The sequence below is a fragment of the Strix aluco genome, chromosome 1 (assembly GCF_031877795.1).
Source record: "Strix aluco isolate bStrAlu1 chromosome 1, bStrAlu1.hap1, whole genome shotgun sequence".
NCBI classification, from domain to species: Eukaryota; Metazoa; Chordata; class Aves; order Strigiformes; family Strigidae; genus Strix; species Strix aluco.
Genome location: NC_133931.1, coordinates 105,167,236 through 105,188,676, shown reverse-complemented (window position 1 = coordinate 105,188,676; position 21,441 = coordinate 105,167,236). Strand labels below are relative to the sequence as shown.

At 39.6% G+C, this 21,441-nt stretch overlaps 1 protein-coding gene across 1 annotated transcript in view; it reads right to left on the bottom strand.

The window, feature by feature from the left end:
• The window catches only part of TPPP (tubulin polymerization promoting protein), a 104,863-nt gene extending 83,652 nt beyond the window's left edge, over nt 1-21,211 (bottom strand). Inside the window, exon 1 of the mRNA XM_074830168.1 lies at nt 21,151-21,211. The gene's annotated coding sequence lies outside the window, so the exon portion shown is untranslated. The remainder of the gene's footprint in view (nt 1-21,150) is intronic.
• Between the last annotated feature and the right edge of the window lie 230 nt (nt 21,212-21,441).

Genomic DNA, 21,441 nt, shown 5'->3' with positions numbered 1-21,441 from the left:
CCCAAAGAGGTTAGTACAGCTGTGTTTGTAGGCTGTAGCTGTGGCTGAAGGATACCATCTTTTCTTCTAGGCACAGGCCACTGTGTAAGCAAGTTCACATGCAGCCTGACCTGATTTGTCATTGTGACCTAGCATTTTAAATTCTCTTTTGTTCTTCTAAATAAACACTTGACTGATCAAACATCATTCTCTCTGACACACTCTTGTTAGACATTCCCAAGCCACTGCAGCAGGAGCATGTTTCCTTAGAATCCAGGAATGGAGCAGAGCGCAGGCACTGGCCATACCCTGGGTCCCACAGGGACTTTTTGGAATGTAAAATTCCTACAAGCCATAGTTTAAGGGTGAACATTCTTGCCTCTGGGCTGATGGCAACAGAGACTAGAACTGACCCTACAGTTTCCCTTTTCAGAGCTTCACAATAAGAAAAGCACAACGAGATTTCATGCTGAATTCCAGAATATTACTGACTTTAATTAACACTACAAGAAGTACACAGATCTATTCAAAATAAAACTGTTCCCTACTTCACTCTCCTCATCCATCAGCTAATATGCCAGTTCTTTCATTTCAGGACAAAGTCTTCTGGGAGGGATGCAGATCTGCTTCCTGCAGTTGACACAGCTTCTTTTCAAGTTGCTATACTTACTGTCCATCCCTGTTATTTCTATAATGTATATCCTCATATGAATTATGTTTAAAGGTTTGGTTATTTTAAATATTTTTTTTCTTTTTCCTCCTTTCTTCCCTAGTTCATGACAGAGAATTATTTACTGCTTAGGCAGCTCATTTACTAATGCATTAAGCCAGTTCCACCAGAGTTGGAAAACTTTGTGGCCAGCATTAGTTCCCGGACTGAGTTAGTACATGAGATGCAACACTGACAAAATGATAGATTACATAAACACTGGGTGGTCAGTGAATCAGCAGTTACATCATATCTTGAGCCAGAACTATTAAACAGTAAGTAAAAAGATTTTTCAAGTCTTCAGGCCTGGATAGGAAAATGTATCACCAGATTGTATTATTATTATAAAAGGTCACTTTAGTTCACTTGTAATTGTCAAATGTGATAAGTTTTAATCAGAATGTGTGAAACAAAGAGTATTAACTTGGTTGAAACTTCCATCAAAATGATGGAATAATTTTTAAATGCTAGGTACAACATTTAGAAAAATTGGCTTTTTTCTGTTGCTGTTGCTTTTTTTTAATGATTGAAATAGTTACAGAAACTAAAAATCAATCAAGTCTACTCCAGTCTTTGATCTGGTGAAAATCAAGTACTATCTTCCACATTATACAGATAGTCATAAATATATTGTCATTTGTATGTGCAACGTACATATTGTCAATATGTCATATTATGTTACACATAGTCAATTTATGTCCAGCTGTGTGTATAGTCTCAGTCATTTACAGGAGGGCAAAACTAGCTACCTGCCAGACCTCCACTAGCAGTACAAATACATTTTTTTATACATAAAACTGCAAGGAACATTTAATTGTGTAAAAAATGTGGCAGAATTTCAAATAGGTAGACAAGCATAAAGGGCCATTCTCGTGCACAGGAAGTTTGACTCTGGACATTCTGTATTTTGCAATGTGCTGTCCTGTAACTTTGTATAGAAACTAATCCAATTATGTTTATGGAATCAGTGGTGCTCATCAATTTTACTGAAATAGAAATTAATAATAAAATCATGCAAAGCCAGAGTTGTATACATGTATTAATGAAATAACTTGATCACACTAACAATACAGACCACAGTCCTGCAAATGCCTGAACATGATAGATTTTCTTATTTATTTTTATTTGTCAAAGCTCCCATCAAAAAACAACGTTAATGAAAAGTTGAGCTTGAATCAGAGCACATAGACCTTCAGAAGCTATGAAGTTAAAAACAGCCTGATTCACACAGACCCTTTTGGGGAGCTCCTTACCACATGCTTCTTCTTTCAGATGGAATGCTATTCTAACCCATATTATATTGTCTAACCCAACCCCTTACCAAAAAGCAAAAAGGAACAAAGTAGGACAATGCAGAACAGCTCTAGAAAAGGATAAATTTATGCAGCAGATCCAATAATTTGGATCAAGATTTAAGAAGCCTGAATTCCAGTCATGTATTTTGTACAGGCTTTCCATGGAGCAGCTAGCAACATGCTCCATCTCCCTCTGCATCTGTTCTGTGGACATAAATTGGGGATAATCCATTTTACAGTAAGAATATCTGAGAGGCATAGAAATATCATGGCACAAAACCATTACTTAAAAAGAAGAAAAAGTCTTTATTAGGGAAGCATTCAATGATGTGAAGGTTATGACAAGAGACAGTTTTTTAAAAAAAGCTTTTTAAGGCAGGTCCTTCATTCACTGAGTATCTTAGCTCAATGTGAAGTGACTTTGTAGCTAAATCCACTGACTTAATAGTTAAAGATGGCACATGCAAAAGCCCACAGCACTTAAACACTTCCAAATATCTATATTCTGTATCACTTCATACAATGCACAGAGACTAAAGTAGTTGCTGCAGCCCTTACTCATCTTCTGATTTCTTTTTCCCTCAGTTAACTGTTGAAAAACATTTTGTTGTACTTTTTGGTAGTTTATTCAATTTATCGCATATAGTCCTAACTTCACTATATCTTTGCTAGCTTAGCATTTATTCAGAGCCCTAAAATACTCTCAGAAGGAGATATAAATCACAGTTTTCTTTTTGACAGGGAGGGAAATGGCCAGGAAGTGAACCTCAGAACTGCAGAGAGGGAAGGTAAGCATCAGTGAAGTTTGATACCAAAGATTCAGCATTGCAGTTAAGACAGTAAAAAAAACCTGATGGCATTTATATGGAAATGGCCATACCAAGCTATTTCCTTAGTGCAAGACTTTTTCAGCACTGTTCTGCCTCCGGTGACCTACATTCTCAAATGCTTCAGGGTGAGGTGGGGAAGTCAAAATGAAAGATAAAAACTTTACCAAGACTGCCCACAGAACAGAAGCAGCCCTCAGATACTCGCAGCATTTAGCTGCTGGAATTTGAGAAGCTGGGTACTTTTTTGTTCAGTTTAGCTTAAATTACTTTGTGTGAGCAGATACGAAAATATATGAAGCGTTTCTTAAACTCACCCATTTGTTCATCTCAAATGTCACTGACTGTCCCTGGCACTAAATTCCACAACTATTTTCTTTGTGTAAAAGCAAGAATTCTTTTACTGTGACATTTTATAACAGACTACTGATAACAAATGTTCATTGATTAGGAAATGAAGTGATAAGAGATGTAGATTTGTGTTAAAACTAAGTGATTGTTATCCAAGCAGCTACCTCCTCTTGACTAGAGACAATAAAATAAGCCTATCCAACAGTCTTAGTTGTGATACTTTTTTCTTCTAGTGGTGTTAAGACAAGCAGAGCTTTGTGAGAGCTCATCCCATCAGCATGAATATATGCTGATATTGCATGTGGATGTATTGTAATTCAGCCTAGAATCAACATGTGAAGTTCTAGCGCCACTAAAACTAAGAGTTTTACCATTAACATAAAAGGAGTTAGCATTTCATTTGCAATTCCCATACTTTCTCACATACTGTTACTAAATAAGCCATAGAAAAGTCAGTTTAAAAACAAAACAAAGCAAAGCAAAGCAAAACAAACCAAAACTGAATCTCTTGTGTACTGCTTAGGGAGCATGTGGTTCAACATGACAAGAAGCAAAGGGCCAAATACAATAAAGATTCTCATATTCTGTGTTGTTATTTGATTTATGTCTAATATCATATTTTGCCACTTAGTGCTTATTCCGTAGAAGTATTTGAATAGCTGAGTCCCACTCCTAATTTAGACCTTCAACTATTACAAACAAAAGCCAAGCAACTACAAAATACAAAGTCAGCTAGTAAAATCGGAGTATTTTCTGGTCAATAATGAGAGCTAATACAAGAATCCTTTTTGCTACCCAATGGAGGTGAAGGCTGTTCTTTTCACACTAAAAGGCATAGACATACTCTGTCAATTTCTGCTGAAGCTGTTCAAGATATACTTGTCTTCAGGTGTTTGGATGAGACTTCTTCCACTTTTATCACCACTGTAACAGGATGTCCAAGTGGAGTATTTGTCCACATCTTGAACAGCCAATTTCATACTCTCATGTGTCAAAGTACTGCTACGGGTAGGTTACTGTGTGTCAGACTGTGAATGAGAGTACCTGGAACACAGAAACATCCTCTGCTGCTTCTGCTCTAGGAGTGCAAAACTGTGGTGAGCAAGAGGAGATAGGTATAAGGAGGAAAAGAGATCAGGCATTAAACTGAGGTTTAATCAGACATGAATTGCTAGAGGACATTCGAAGCCTCAAATCTGGAGGTTTGCTATGTCCTTGCTCTTTGTTGTTTTGGGGTTTTTTTCTGCACATGGAGCAGCCATAGAAGTCATGTCTGCCAAACAGTAAGGCTACAGTGTTTGCATTACCAGATCCCAGCATGGGATCAAGCTTTTCCTAGAATAGTCTCAGATCACATTTAAATGCTCATGGTTAAATGATCACTAAAACCCTGTCAGTTGAGTTACTTAGAGCAAACACTACATAGTTTGTCAGCTTTGTGCTTTTATGTTGGATATGCATCCTATTTAGGAGAACAATAACTAGCACTCTGACTGCATCACAGAGATGCAGAGGGATAATACTTGATGTGCTGGAAAAAACCCCCAACAACAACAAAAAAACCCCATTACTAAATTATCAAACAACAACAAAAAAGTTTCAACATTGGAAATTTGTCCAATATGCTCCCACATTCTCTTATTACAGCAGCAGAACTTCTAATGTGAGCCAGAAAAAATAATTTCTCTCATAATGCAGAGAGATTTGAGAATAACTAAAATCAGAGGGGCAGCTTCTTCAAGTTTCAAATGACATCAAAGTCCTTAACAGCAGTTGACTGCAATGTACTCAAAGCTGTAATTTAGCAGCTACCATCTCAACTGAGCTATATAGCTCAGTTTCAAAAGCTCTGGCTCTGTGAATTGTTACATTCCCCTGTGAGCCAATGATTCATAAATAATTGACTTAAAATAATATCACTTTGGTTTATTAAGTACAAGTGGAAAATATTTTTTAAAAACACTGTTGATCTACCGGTTGGGTAAAGCAGAAAAGTGCTAAGCAAAAAAAGCAAAGGGAAATATAAGGGTTAAAAAAAACCCATCATGCATTATAGAGAGAAACCTCTGTGAAAAATATTCTGCAAAGTTTTACAATGTGCAACACAGACTACTTTTTCCCAGCAAAATAAGGCAGCAATAAAACCATCAAATTTTGCACTGGCTTTCTTTATGTATTGAATACTCCCAGAAACATCTAAAAAAATTCAGGTTACATAATGACTGTCTCAGAACACTTCCACCAGTTATTCATGGCCAGAATCGGTTTTTGTATAATAAATCAGAGCACTGTGTTTCATGGCCACCAGTCTGACAATCCACTCTTGTGCTTCCAATGGCAAGATGGGGTACTCATTAACTTCCAATGGCAAGATGGGGTACTCATTAACTTCCAATGGCAAGATGGCTCCATATTTTGGATTTTAGTGCATTTTAGTTTAAAAGAGAACTAGTTTCACAAGTAGGTATTTTTTCAAGTAAAAACTTTCAGAGGCTAAACTCATTATCTCATATCTTTTTTGAGTTGATGGGAAGAAAAGCACTGAGTTCACACTATGCTTCCTGAAGCATACAAACGTAGTATTGCAGAGAAACAGAAACATCAAGACTGCTATGAACCAAGCAGGGATGGAAATGGTTAAGTGTGAAAGCAGAGGGGAAAAACAAATTGCAGGTGCTGATAACACCTAGATCAGCTGGTGGTGTACTGATCCTGAGCAGGATACCACTGCATGTGGAGAAGCTGGTGATCCACATCGCAGCTCACATGAGCAGGCGCAGGCCTGTGCTGTGCTGTGCCGCACGTCCAGCGTGGCCTTCAGGCTGTGCCGCCCTGTGTGTGTCCCATGGGTGCCCCATGGTCCCCTCAGCCCTCACACTCGGCTGCCTGCAGGCAGCTCCAGCTCAGCACCTGAACATCCTTACCCACGTCTAACATTGCAGCCAGAGGTCCTTCCATCAACAGCCTTTAGGAGTAGAGACGTTTTCTTGTAGGAAAATGATTTAGTATCTCGAAGGACCAAAAAGGAGGAACTTCTCTCCACAGATGGTATCTGCACAGTGTGCCATGGCAAAATCCATCCAGGGTCCATCTGATGCTGCACGCATGTGTGCTGCTCAGCATCTGAAGGGACAAAAGGTTTACTCACTATCTATATTCCTCTTTCTATTCTGTCTCATTAAAACAGCTATTTTATTAAGCCATTTGCTGTCAGGCCTTTCTTATCAAGCTGCAGAAAGAGCCCTGCACCGTATCTCTCACCTCACCCACACCCCAGACCCTGGTGCAGAACGGCAGGTCAGCACTATCTCAGCACATAACCACGCACCTTACCAAGATAACTAGTTTAGGGAAACAAAGGACAGACTATTTTCAGAGAAGGAGTCAAAGGATAACTAGTAAATTAGTGATGTTGCATAATGACTCTCAGAGGTAGGACATGATGAAAAAGCAAAAGATGACAGTCACTGTGAACTTCTAAAGGTACAAAAAGTATGCCCAGAGAACCAGGATGTGCTTACTAATCAAGAATAATCCAGGAGGTGTGGTGAGGATTTACAAACAAGTGCTGCTTGTTCTGTCATCAGAAGTAATGCTGGCCAGACCATTTGGATACACACACCTTGGTGCTTCTGAATATGTCAGTATGAAAGAACAGGTCTGAAAGAATGTAAGACAGTGAGCGTAAGTGAGATGAGCTTTAAAATAAAAACGATCATCCCTTCCTGTATGGTCTTGCAAAGCGTTTTCTTACATTAGATGCCACATCAATTGGTCCTGCAATGAACTGCACTAATATAGATGTAACAGTCTATGATAAAAAGTAGCATATATCCCCAGCCAGATGTCTGCACCCTTTCCTGGTCTGGTTTAACATAGCAGAACAGGTCTAACTGTGCAATACATGGGGGAGTGTCACAGTCACAAAAAACAGTTTCAAGTTGTGGAATTTTACCTAAAGTAGTTAACTGGCAACTATCAAATTTAATTATTTATTCCAATATTGAGAAATAATGGCAAACAAACACTCTGAAAACACCTCAGCTTCCCTCCAGACACCTCTCCGCACCTGGCTTCTGGTCTCCAGTCTCCTTGCCATGAGTTACATTCAGTACCATGGGTAAGGGCAGTCGGTGCAGGAGGCTGGCCTCAGTGCATTTTCATTCCTTTTCTTTTGCTGCTACTTGTTTCTTACTCAACTACTCTGGCATGGGCTCCTCCACCAGCCACAGGACCTTCAGAGTCATACCTCCCCTTGGGTCTCCTCTCTGTCTCTTAGCAGTGGCTCTTTGCTCCAGGCCTTTTTTGGGTGGCTCTTTACTCCAGCCCCTGCTCAGACAGCTACTTGCTGGCATCTCTCCCTGTGCAGCCATTTTGTCCAGCCCTGTTCTGTCCCTCTCCACTCCCATGTCTCTTTTTCTTCAGCGTCTGTTCTGCTTGACATCTCTCTGCTACATCTCCTAGTGGTTACCACCCTTCCTTAAATACAGTTCTGCAGAGGTGCCATAAACTGGCTTCTTGTCCATTTGCTGAGCAGCTGTGAGCAGCACAGGGCCATATCTGACCTGCTCCTACACAGGTCATCCCTGCAGCCCCGCGTCTACCAAAACATTGACAACCATGCTTAGTGTAGGGAACCATGTGCAGCCAAGAATATCTGAACAGTCAAATCCAGGTCATTTCAGTGACGAGTATCGTCACTGAAATGATGCCAGCCTCCCAGGATATAGTAATCTCTGCCTGAACTTCTCCATACACCCCCAGCCTTCTTCTAGTTGTTTTTGCCTTTTTTTCCCCTCATTTCTTAGACATCAAAGAACACTAAAAGAGGGAAGGTCTTTTATTAAAGATACATAATAAAGAGAGAAAGAAAAAAGAGAGATAAAATTATTTCTTCAAGATCATACAACAAACCAAAACAAAACACTGTATTTCCTACTCCATGCCATAACTAGAGGGATGTTAAAGGTTGTGTTTCTTAAAGGGCCTGGGTATTCAATTTAACATCTGGGCCTTTGGTTTAACATGTTCCTTAACTGAGGCCCAAGAAAAGAGAATGCCCATATAAAGCAACACAGCTGGGACACACAGTCAGTTTAGGGGAGGAAGATATCAAACAATAAAACCAAATGACTGAGAACTGTAGCAACACCTTTCAAGTGGACAGTATAAAATATGAAAACTTGGGCACTAGCTGAAGAAAAACTGAAAATTAATTGGAAACTAAACATAAAGACAGGTATTTGCTATCAGTAAACAAAACCCATAGATTATTAAAAAGCAAACACGTTCAAAAACTGTGTTAAACAGTGTTTTCCAGTAAACCTGGGAAGTACTCATGGCCAATCAGGCTTATTAGTGAAACAAAAGATGAATTCAGGTAGCACAGAGAGAAAGAAGGGCTACTACAATGTTCAGGTGAACGGGTAACTTGTCTTAGAAGAGAATAATACAGAGAGATGGCTGAGTTTCAGTAGACTAACCTATTGAAACAGCTGTCTGACTGCTTCCGCCTACGTAAACACAGAGATAGAGAAGAGCTCTTTAGGGTGGCACACTGACAGATCAGGCATACATTGACTGTGAAAAAAATCAGGCAGTTGTTAGAAAACGTTTCCCACCAGACAGCTGAGACCTGGGCACATCTTTCTGATGGGAGCAGAGAGGATGTGCCCTGCCCACAACAGCGTGCCATCGACTAGTGGCTAGGGGAGTGGGTTTGCCTCTATTAATATAGATGATATTAAAAGGGCTAGGAGGAGCAGGGCAAACATCCATGTGGCTCTACAAGATTTATTTGGCCTGATAAGTGCTGTTGCTGAGCACTTGAGCATGCTTGCCTCATGCTTTCAGTGCTCACCATCCTGGCACTATGCTGGGCTCAGGCTGGCTCTTCACACTCATGTGGTGCCGAGCCTGACAACATTATGTTCCCACACTGGGAAGACACAGTGCAGACACATCTCAGCACTTCTGCTCTCACTCAGGCGAACATACACACTCTTGCACATCTGTTCTTGGCTTTCCCTTTACTTCCTTCTGCAAGGCCACCAAGCCCAGTTCTACTTTTTCAAATGAACTAAAGAAAGCAGCACTGATAAAGGTCTGCCCTCTTTTGAGCCACAGGCCTGTTCTTGTGGGCTCCATATCACAGCACCATACTACACTTCCCTGACATTTCACTATAGCACTGAAATATAGGACCTGTGGACAACTGCATATAACTTCTTGCCCATGACTGCCATAACAGAGGAAGTGTGCCCACTACTGGCAACACTACTTAGCTCCCTTCCTTTCCCTATTCCTATCTACGAGGTAATATCGCAGACTCACAGAATGGGTGAGGTTGGTAAGGAACTCTGGATGTCATTTGGTCCAACACCTCTGCTCAACCAGGACCACCTACAGCCAGTTGCCCAGGACCACATCCTGATGGATGCTAAATATCTCCAAGGATGGAGACTCCACAACCCTTTTGGGCAACCTGTGCCAGTGCTCGGCCACCCTCTCAGTGAAAAGGTGTTTCATGATGGTCAGGCAGCACCTCCTGTGTTTCAGTTTGTGCTTCTGGTCCTGTCACTGGACACCACTGGAAAGAGCCTGGCTCCATTGTCTTTGCACCCTCCCTTCAGGTATTTATAGGATTTAACTAGATTTTCCCATGAAAACCCAGTCCCTTACTCATCTTCATGTCCCTTTGCTGGATTCGCTCCAATAGCCCTAGATATCATTCTTCTGGCTGGACACAGGATGCCAGGTGTGGCCTCACCAGTGCTGAGTAGAGGGGAAGGATCACCTCCCTCAACCTGCTGGCAGCACTCCTACTACTGCAGCCTAGGATGACATTAGCCTTCTTTATAGCAAGGGTACATCACTGGTTCATGTTCAATTTGGTGTCCACCAGGACCCGCAGGTCCTTTTCTGCCAAGCTTCTTTCCAGCTGGATGGTTCCCAGCATGTACTGGTGCATGAAATTGTTCCTTGCCAGGTGCAGCACTTTGAACTTTCCTTCACTGAACTTCATGAGGTTCCTGTCAGCCCATTTCTCCAGACTGTCAAGTTCCATCTGGATGGCAGCACCCCACTCTGGTCTATCACCCACTCATCCCAGTTTCATGTTATTTCAGATTTGCTGAGAGTACACTCTGCCCATCATCCAGATCATTAATGAAGATGTTAAGCAGGACTGGATACTGTATGCACCCTGCCCCCCAGGGAGGGTATACACTGCTTGATACTGGCCTCCAACTAGCTGATTTGGATCAGTCTGAGTACACTGCTGATCACCACCCTTGGGGCCCAGCCATTCAGCCACCTCACTGTCTGCTCATCCAGTCCCTACAGCAACAGCATGTCTATGAGGTTTTTATGGGAGACAGTCTTACTGAAAAGTAGGTAGACAGCATCCACTGCTTGAAGTACTTTCTACAGTTTATCAGGATTAGAATGGCAGATTAATACTCTCCACTAGCTTTTGCACAGAGAATAATTCAAGTTGCTGGTTTTTTGCTAACACCTATTAAGTAGGCACAATGACATAGAATAGGTGCAGAGCCAAATAGATTTGTTTAAAATATCCCATTTAAAAAAACACAGATAGTTTCCAGGGGCTAGTTCTCTTCCCTTGCATGAATGCTTCTGCCTCAGTCACAGCCCAACCCCAGCACCAAAGATTACAGGACTCTGCTGACAGCAGCTTACTTCTCTACACTTTTGAGGTCCTTCATGCTATTAGGAGTCTGGTTCTGACCCCTGAATCAAGAGAGGAGTCCATACACATACAACCCATTGCACTGCAGAAGAACTGAGCGCTACCTCTGGAATCTTCAGTGCTTCCCAGACTTCATTTCCTGTCTATTAGCTTCAGCTCTGTATTCAAGTCAGTTAAACTTCCCTGTCCCATAGCACCAGGGCACCAATGAAGAGAGGAGGGAGAACTGAAAAGTCTCCATATTCTGGCAGTTATCACAGCAGGATTCCAAGCCATCAGAGAGAGGCCAGTTCAGCCCCTGTAGCTCATGAACATCTTCCAGTGATAAGTTTCAAGCTTTAGTAAGTCTTCTGAACATGTAGAAACAGATGTCTCATCACTGGGCAAATGTCTTCTAGCATGAACAAAACACATTAGTATCTGGAAACTTCCCCTTCTTTTCCGATTCCCCAGACAGCAAAGTACTGACAAATGCAGTCTTCCAAAGGAAAAAAAACTATAAAACATGTAACATGGGCAAGTGTTCGTCTCTTCTTTAAACTGTGGAAGCGCTAAACTCTTTTGCTAGGTTTCCCCTATGAGGGATTTTTATTAGTGGCTGAAATATGTCTCATGCAAGATTTCAGTCCCAATTATTTCAAAGTTACAACCTACTGAAAACTTAGTCTTGTTATGAAAAGCACTGTGCAGTTTATGGTACCCTATACACGAAGTTAAAAATTGTCACCCAGCAAAACCTAGCACATAGCTTCTTCCAAATAAAGTATACCAAGCAAATAAAGAAAATTAAAAAAAAAAAAAAAAAAAAGGTGAAGACATAAAGAAATGTCTAGAGGTTGAACTGCACTATTTGAGAAATAATATTATATTACATCTGTCATTAACCGCAGCCAGCAACTAAGCACCATGCAGCTGCTCACTGTGCTGGTTTTGGCTGGGGTAGAGTTAATTTTCTTCATAGTAGCTAGTACGGGGCTGTGTTTTTGATTTGTGCTGAAAACAGTGTTGATAATGCAGAGATGTTTTCATTACTGCTGAGCAGTGCTTACACAGAGTCAAGGTCTTTTCTGCTTCTCACCCCACCCCACCAGCGAGTGGGCTGAGGGTGCACAAGAAGTTGTGAGGGCACACAGCTGGGACAGCTGACTCCAACTGACCAAAGGGATATCCCATACTGTGTGGTGTCATGCTCAGCATATAAAGCTGGGGAGAAAGAAGGAGGAAGGGGGGGACATGTTCAGAGTGATGGTATTTGTCTTCCTAAGCGACTGTTATGTGTGATGGAGCCCTGCTGTCCTGGAGATGGCTGAGCACACCTGCCAATTGAAGTGGTGAATGAATTCCTTGTTTTGCTTTGCTTGTGTGTGTGGCTTTTGTTTTACCTATTAAAATGTCTTTATCTCAACCCACAAATTTTCTCACTTTTACCCTTCCAATTCCCCCCCATCCCGCTGTGGGGGAAGCGAGCAAGTGGTTGTGTGATGCTTAGTTGTCAGCACTCCTCCCTGCTCCCAGTGGGATGGGGAGAAGAATTGGAAAAAAAAGTAAAACTCATGGGTTGAGGTAAGAGCAGTTTCATAATTAAAATAATGACAATAATAATAAAATGTAATAATAACAAATGTAATGAAAAGGAATATAAAAAAGAGAGAGAAATAAAGGCCAAGAAAAGACAAGTGAGGCACTATGCAATTGCTCACCACCCACTGACGGATGCCCAACCAGCGGTCCGCCCCTCCTGACCAACTGCCCCCAGTTTATACACTGACCAGGACGTTCTATGGTATGGAATATCCCTTTGACTAGTTGGGGTCAGCTGTCCCAGCCATGCTCCCTCCCAGCTTCTGGTATACCTGCTTGCTGCAGAGCATGGGAAACTGAAAAATCCTTAATTTAGGATAAGTGCTATTTAGCAACAACTAAAACATCAGTGTGTTATCATTATTCTCACACTAAATCCAAAACACAGCACTGCACCAGCCACTAGGAAGAATATTAACTCTATCCCAGCCGAAACCAGAATAACATTCTATTTGTAACAGACAAAAAGAGATATTTCCTGAAAATCCTAGTAATCTGCTAAGCAAGTGCCTGTTTTGCATGTGTCTAGAACAGACATGCTGGTGCAGTTGCCTCTAGTGTGACTTGTTCCTTCTCATATAAGTCACTAAGAGCAAGAGCCTCAAAAACTTTTGGCCATTTTTCCACAAGAGAATTTCATATGCGTATCCTGTATATCTCTGGCCATCCAGTTAACCATTACAGAATAAAACCAAATGCTAATACAAAATGACCAAAGGCTGTGGAAAAATTCTCAGGTTTAGATCAGCCAGTTCTGAGCATACAGAACAACAATACTTTGTACACTCTTCAGGAAATTCAGTTGCTTGGAAGAAACTCTGAACTATTGCATTTTCCCTCTTTCTAGTTTCTTCAGCAGAGTAGTACAAATTAAAATGGGTACAAAGCTTTGAGTTTTGACATTCTTCATCTAGTTCTTTTAATTAGCCATTGCAGCCTTTGTTAAAGTAGTCCAGTTTTCACAAGAGTAAATACTAATTTCATTATCAAATGACAAGGCAATTATAAATAGTCAGCAAAAAACACTGCAGCTAGAACACATTGCAGAATATCAAAACCTGTACCTAGAGATGGACTTTAAAATCTGAAAAGAACGAATGCATAAATGGTAAGGCAAATGAATGTGTTTGGGTATATTGTGTAAAGGTTCTAGACAGAAAAATCTGTACTCAGTTTTGATATGTATTACATTTTATTCAGGAATATCACTAACAGCAAACAGATCATAAATATTGTCAAATAGTTCCACCCACTAAGTAATTGTTTGGATACATGCCTTTTCACTTCTATTCTCTCAGTATTACATTACATAACTTGTTCTTTACCTAAAATTATATAGTATTCACACATAAAAGCCAAAACATTTTATACATGTTTTGGGGAACATAGCTAACAAAAGCTATGCTGTTCAAAGAAGATAGATTAAAATTCTCCAGCTATAATTTCAGCACACAGACAAAATTGTTAGCGTATAAAAGGAATGGAAAACATTTTTCAGGTGCGTACACATTTCAGGTGTTATTAAAGACTAAAAGAAACCAAACCATTCACAATAAGTCATAGGAAAGCTGAAGCATTTTCATGTTTTCATGATATGGGTCCTTACCATCTCTAATTTGTTCAGAAAGCTAGTTAATAAAATAAACACATAACTTTATTAAGCAACAGAAGACATGCACTAGAATACAGCAATAAGGATAATATGTAAAAGAAAACATCCCCATGTAGATCTTTCATTACCATGAAGGCTATTTAAAATGTACACCTTAATCAGAATGTTAAAAAGATATAAAATAAGATATTGAAATATTGTGCAAGATCAAATGGAGCAGATAACTGATACAAGAGTGTTAAGAATTGCTACTAATTATTGAACAGAATTCTTAAGAATAAAAAATTCCTATTTTCCATTTTGTATACCCAAGTTCATTAGAAAGGTAGGAAAATGAAGAGGTTTAAAATAAATTTGATCAGATCCCTTGCTCTTTTACATACATATTAACAAACATTTTGAAAATGAAAAATAAGCAGTGGTAAAAGAAATTCAGTTTCACCACTGGTTCACTTTGTAATCAGTACTAGTCCATTCATTTCAATTCTTCGCGTCTTTAAATGGTAACTTTCTCAGAGGTCAGTTGAGAAGTCTTCTAAAAAAATTGTTACCAGTAATACAAATTAAATTTCCCCTGAGAAGCATTGTAGGATGTATTCAGATCAATCGTAAAATAACTTGGGCTGGAAGGGACTTCTTGAGGTCATCTCATTCCACACTTATGGCAAAGGCAGAACTAAGCTCAGCGCTTGGGGTTTTATTCAGTCAAGTTCTCCACTATCTCCAGACAGACCTCTCTGTGGAATCTGTGGCAGGGTTTAGCTACTCTCACTCTTACTAATTTATCTGAGAAACCACCCAGTTTGGAAGTTTGTCTATACAACTTTGTATTCAGGACTTTGAATGCAAAAGTGTACATTCCTAGAACTTAAACAAACCTAACCACAAACACAGCAAGTCAAAACTTTCTTAAAGCTTTGTGTTCAGACTGGGAATCCACAAGGTAGATTACTGAAATAAAAATGACACTTACAAAGTCAAATGTAATTAAAACTAGTACTTTGTCAAACAATTAAAAACATTAAAGGAAGGTCAGGACGAAATTTAATTTGTGTAGAACCCTAAACTGTGATCAAAAGACAGCAGTTGATGCCTACACCACTCCCCGCTGGCCAGGCAGTTCTAGTGAACAGGACTAGGTGGGAAATCCCAGGCAACTCTTGCATATCACCTACAGTGCCTTTACAGCTCTGCTTAAACAAGGAACCTAAATGTCTTATTTAAAGCATTTCAAATTTATTTCACTTTTAAATGCATAAAAGAAACCTGATAGCAACAAGGAAGAACTGCATTTACATGAGGCCAGAGCCTGCCTGGTGTCTATGACCAAATTCACTCTCTCATCTTTTCTACTACTGAATTTCATTCCTGCTATAGCCAGTCAGCCTCCCCACCACCTCCCACCAGTTCTCTCCTTTGGATCAAACGGGAATAGAGTAGGGTACAAAGCAACACCACAGCTTTAAGTAGATCTTCAGAGGGAAATCAAAGCTGCGATGAGCACACCGAGGCCATGGAGTACCAGAAATCATGGCCTGAAATGAGAATGAAATATGTCATGGACATTAGCACTCCTCCAAGAGCTTTTTATCTTCATATGAGAACACAGAATGGCCAGGAGCACCATTCTTGAAAACACTGCTTCCCAGTGCAATATTATCTGCCTTTTGAAAAATATGTGCTACTTTCTCCTAGGAGGTTATATTTAGCTAATCAAACAAAAAGTTAAAATATACAGTCAAAGATCAGCAATACAGTTGAAAGCTGTTTTACAGAAGAATCAGTAAAATGCAAAGCACCACCCAGGCACTTCTCATAGAAGCTTGATTTCTACAGCTGTTTCACTTTTAAAGTCACAAGCAATCCATTTATGGCTGTTGTGTTAATAGTTGCTGGATTATTTTCAGAGGAATTAAATAATTTGTAGCACAGTTTCTCAGTTGCTCACCCACACTGAAATTGTTCACAAGACTAAGCTTATAAATAAACTAAAATGAAGTTTTAGGTGAGAACAGACAGGATTACAGGGCCTGTCCTAGAACCAGTGCCAAAGCACACTTCAAATTGGAATGGAATCCTCTATTTCAATGTTTTTGTACTAACAGGAAAGAAAAATCCATGGTCCCACTCCTACTAGGTGTACAGAGCCCCTCAACAGCCTGACAGGTAGGCAAATCTCCTCTCTAAGGAACACTGTGGTCAATCTTTCATTTTTTTCAGCTGACCCAGCTTAGAAGTGATTCGAAAGCACATTATGTCATACTGTAAAGCTGCTGTTCCAACAAACTGACTGCCAGTCTGTGACAGCCTGAGTCCTTCCCAAAGGCAACAAAGCAGAGAATATAATCTGCTTCATCATGCCCGCTGCATACTAATGTTCAGTAATAAAACAAACATACAAATGCATGTTTATTACTTGCCCACAGAACTTAAGCTAAAATATTGAAAAATAACCCCAAACCCATAAAGACAACACTGACTGCAAAAAGAAGGCACCACTTTTCTCACAACAATTTGAAGTGGGTTGGCAGACCTCAACAAAGTTTTTCTGTCATTTATAAGAAAAAGAATGTGCAGTGTGGCACAGATTCATGACACTCCTGTCAAAGGCAGCGTGAGCACAGATTTTAAGTAAGAAGAGGAGGTGGGGAAGGGAAGAACTATCTCACACATGGAAAAAAAACTGACTTCAGTTAAGACCACTTTAGGGCTTTGGAAGCTTGTGCATGATTTATATAGTTCTTTATAGAGCATCCCTTTATCAGTGGACATTAATAATGAAGTAGTTCTTACAGAAGTCTCCATGCTCTTCCCAACCAGTCCTAGAAGGATGGCCATGAATGTGTGTGGAAAATCCTTAAAAAGACGTGACAGGTGGGGGTTAGGAGAAAGGAAAGTGAATTTTAATTTCCAGGATTGACAGATTTTCACCTCAAGAAAACAGCAAAATTAATGTGATATGCTCACTTTTCAACCCGATACAAATTCTCACCTTGTTTAGTTGGATAAATGTTGGTGTGAAATAAGTCCCACTTCTTCCCTTGTAAAATACAGATAGCTAAAACTTTGGACAACATTTGAAGAAAGATGTCTTGCTTTTTTACATGCTATTTTAGAGCTGTGGATTTGTTCCAAGATTAAGTACACAGGCCCTGTTTTATCATATTCTTGCTAGAAGTCAGGGAATACATCAGGACAAGCTTCCCCTAAGGGGTTGTGTAGCCCTGGGACAGGTTGCCAGAGACATTTGATATCTCCTGTCCTGAAAGTTTTCAAGACTCAGGTGGGCAAAGCTGCAGCTGACCAAGGTGGTCAGACAAGCTAACCTCCAGAGATCTAGTATTTCTGTGACCCTTTGTAAACAGAAAAATGATACAAACAACAATGAAACAAGGAATAAAATTATGGTACAGGGGAAAAGAAAATCCAGCTGACAAACCAGGGAATTTCACAGAACCCCCATGTCAGCATCCATGAGCCTCCAGGAGCAGATACAGATTCTCTCCCATCTAGGGTGTAGTTAGTTTGACAAACAAATTCCTGATAAGACTAAGAACTGGTAACATCAGCTATTTTTAGCCACATCTGTACAGACAGGAGCTCTTTTGGAATTGAACTTGGTAACTTAACACCTCTGTTACCCATGATTTGACACAGGACTGCTCATAAGGAGTTGGACCGTTTTAAGGTTAAGGATTTTAAGGAAACTATAGGAACTTAAATCTTCAGTACCTTTCTTGCAGAACTGCTTCATTTCTGACGGTGATTCTTTCAATCTCTACTTTTTCAGAAAAGTATTTTTAGAAGACTCATGAATATTGGAACATTAGGAGTGGTTAGAGCATCTTTCTGGTAGAATACTCAGTTTGGTGTTCCTTGATACTCTTCAATTAATTCCTGCCAAACCAGACAATGATTTCTCCTGGCCTAATATTCTGCCTCCTTAGCACTGGTCATTTACATTTTAAAGTTACCTTCATATTGCAATATGTTTATAATTCACATACAGCTAAGTGAATGTCTGAAGCTCATTTACAGACATTTTATGTTTATCTAAAACAGGAGACTGATAAGTTACTGATAGCAGTGGAAGTTAGACCCTGTCTTTGTCCATTAAACAGCTTTCCTTTCAAGTCCCTCCTGAAATGGGGACCATGATGTTTGGTCATTCATATATAAGTCACATTATGAGTATAGCCTGTAATCCTTGTAATTCTTGTTTTCAAATAGTTTAGTTGCCTAAGCAAATGGAATAGATAAATGAATAAAATCAATGGTGCTCTCTAACTGAAATGTGCTCAGTATGACAGATTCACAACTACAAACTTTAAACCAGCTGTATGAAGCAACTTAGCTACTTTAACTCAAGTGAAGAATGTCACTTCCTGAAAGTAGAGCAGGTGACCAGTTGCATCTTAATTTTTCACTCCTGCTCTCATGTTTGGACATAAGCCAAAAAAGAGAAAGCACAGCCAAGGAGGCATAACAATCAAATGATTCTTAACAGCCATTTTGAGAACACTTACTACTGATGTAAAAACAATAACCCTAAGATTGCTTTATCACAAACTGGGGATTTGGGGCCAAGATGCCTCCCAGAACAGAGGAGTCATGGCAAGATAACTGAAAGGTGTTGGTCAGAGTCTCCTTTTTAAGATACATCTTTCAGAGAAGGTTAATTTATTGATGAAAATTCTTTATCTTAATGCCGATGAATTAATGCAATGAAAAACTGGGAAACACACTAAAGTATTTTTAATCAAAATATCCTATCTGACTTATTTTTAAAAGGCCTATTGCATGTATATTTCTCAGCTTTATAAAAGCCACAGTCTTGGCATTTTAACATTTCAAGTATTGTGCAGGTCACTACACTGAGTGACTATAACAAACCAGTGGATTTACAGCCCAGACTAACAGCAGTTAGATTTCTTTGGGAGTTTAAAGCCCTGTGAGCTGTTCTGGTCCTGACTGCTGACAGAAAAAGAATAGCAGATCATATGCAACTAAGAGCCACATATCTTAGAATACAGCCAACAACTAGACTAATGAGGTCAGGAGAGGATTGATTCAGATAATGAACAAACAAGGTTTACTGTTGAAGGCATGGATCATATTATAAAGTAGAGAAAAATAAAAGCCCAAAAGGGCATTTTGGTAACTATGAACACTAATAAACTTTTGCCATTTCCTCCAACCTCTGCTTTCTTTTCCTCCAGTCACAGGTGTTAGTGTGTTACCTTCTTTCTTTTTGTTGTTATTTTGTTTTAGTCTTTCTTCAAGCACAGAGCATAGGGATTTTTCAAGAAAAAACAAACTCTTGCTTGCTTTCTTTGTGCAGCTCCTAGGACACATTTTGACACTGGCTAATCGGTACCAAAGAGATGTTTGAGTTAACTGAGAAGGGGCGGTCTTCTACAATCTACAAACACAGATGAGGGCAATGAGATGTATGATCTGGTTGCCACAGGGTTAAATGGCTGTTTCTTTTAATGTAAGAAGCAAGCTGCCAGCCTTGTTCTAAAGAGTAAAAGCTTCCCTTTCCTGCAAAGACTTTCTGCCTACAGCAGCAAGTTATCACATCGAAGGACATGTTTCCCTTAATTAATCAATAAAAAGAATTCAAGCAAGGCTGGTTTTCATGTCCTCCCCTCCAATGAGTCATTCACAGGTTTAACAATTCATTAATGAAATCCAACATCCTGATGGTTACATGGGCTGGATAAGATTTATTTCTCTTAGCATTAATTTTCTGAGCCAATGCTAATCAGATAAGTGATGAGGGTATAGTCTTTAACCTCGTTGTCAAGAAAAGCAAAGATATGCAAACTGTAACCATGGGACAAGGTTATACTCTGTGATATCAAGCACCCTAGCAACAGGGATCTACAAACAGCAGCTGGAAAACACATTCTCCTTATTATCTTACTGAATTATTGTTTTTACACTGAGACTACTGCATTCATTTACAGGGATTTTTCTCCTTCCCTCCCCCATGTAAACAAGTCTTATTACAAAGCTCAAAAGATAAATATTTCAAATATAGATGAACAATCTGGACTTGGAGAGCTGCCCTGTAACGATGCAACAGAACACAAGGGCTTATCTCTGTTGGATAAGGAATGATGTCAACAGTAGCTATGTTAACAAAGAGGTCAATAATGACTAGTAAACATAACCCAAACAATTGAGTAAGTGAAGGGTAAGCCATCAGGGGTTGGTGCAGAAGAGAGGCTAATGCTTTTACAAGGCCTTTAAAAAAAATTTCTTCATTGTTTTGTATGGGGAACAAACAAAGCAGGCACAGACAGTTAGTTGGACTCTATTTTTAATCATCATAAAGAAATCATCATTCTCTTTACATACATTCCACAACAATCCACTTCCAGACACTGCTAACCCCAACCACTCAGCAGAAAAATAGTCAGACTGGTATCTTGGAGGTACAAATATCCCCCTTGACATTTTGTGAGAGACAGTATGTGTGCACACAAGAGAAAATTAACATTTCTACTGAGCCAGCAAAGAAGGCCAGATATGTAGAGACACACCATCTCAATAGGTCACAATACAGTGCAACAATAAACAGTTCCTTAAAAAAAAAACAAAAAACACGAGCAACATTTTCTTTATTCTCTGATCTCCCTTGGACAATTCTTGAAAACATTTGTTGGCTCACTAGTTTTACTTCATGCTCTTGATAAATAATTCTTCCTGCTAAGCACCTTGCCCATACCTATGGTCCCAGAGGGTACTGGACAAAGGCTACTTTAAGAACAACGCTAAGTAAAATGTCAAGGTATATGCTCCTCATTACTGCTCTGTCTTGCATACTCCATCTGAAGGCTATGAGAACTATTCTCACCAAACAACTGGGTCTTCTCTGATGAGTGTCTATTTAAACAAGTATTAATAAATGGTGCATCTGAAAATAACACATCTTCATTTTTGGATATAACTTTCTTTAAGGGCTTTGCCAATCATACTGTACAGTACTGCACCCACCAGGTGCCTTTCCCTATGAACAAGAAATAAACTCTAACATTTGCCACACAAAAATGTTATGACATCCATGTGATACATACCTTCAAACTACTGAATACACCTTAACTCAGCTGTTCAATGGGTGGCTGTAGTTTAAACTTCTCCTGTAACTCCTTCTGGAATGACAAAATCTACATTTCAGTGCCTCCATATTTTTTGACAAACCATTCTGCTTTTACCTAGTTGGCAGGCAATATTTCTGAAGTGCGAGTAAGTAAGCTAAGACAAGAATCCTGAATCAGCTAAAACAAAAAACCCAGCCTTTAAAACCAATATCTACTCCATCTCAGGATTTTTCAGCAAAATTCTGTGAAAGTGTTTATTTTCTTCTT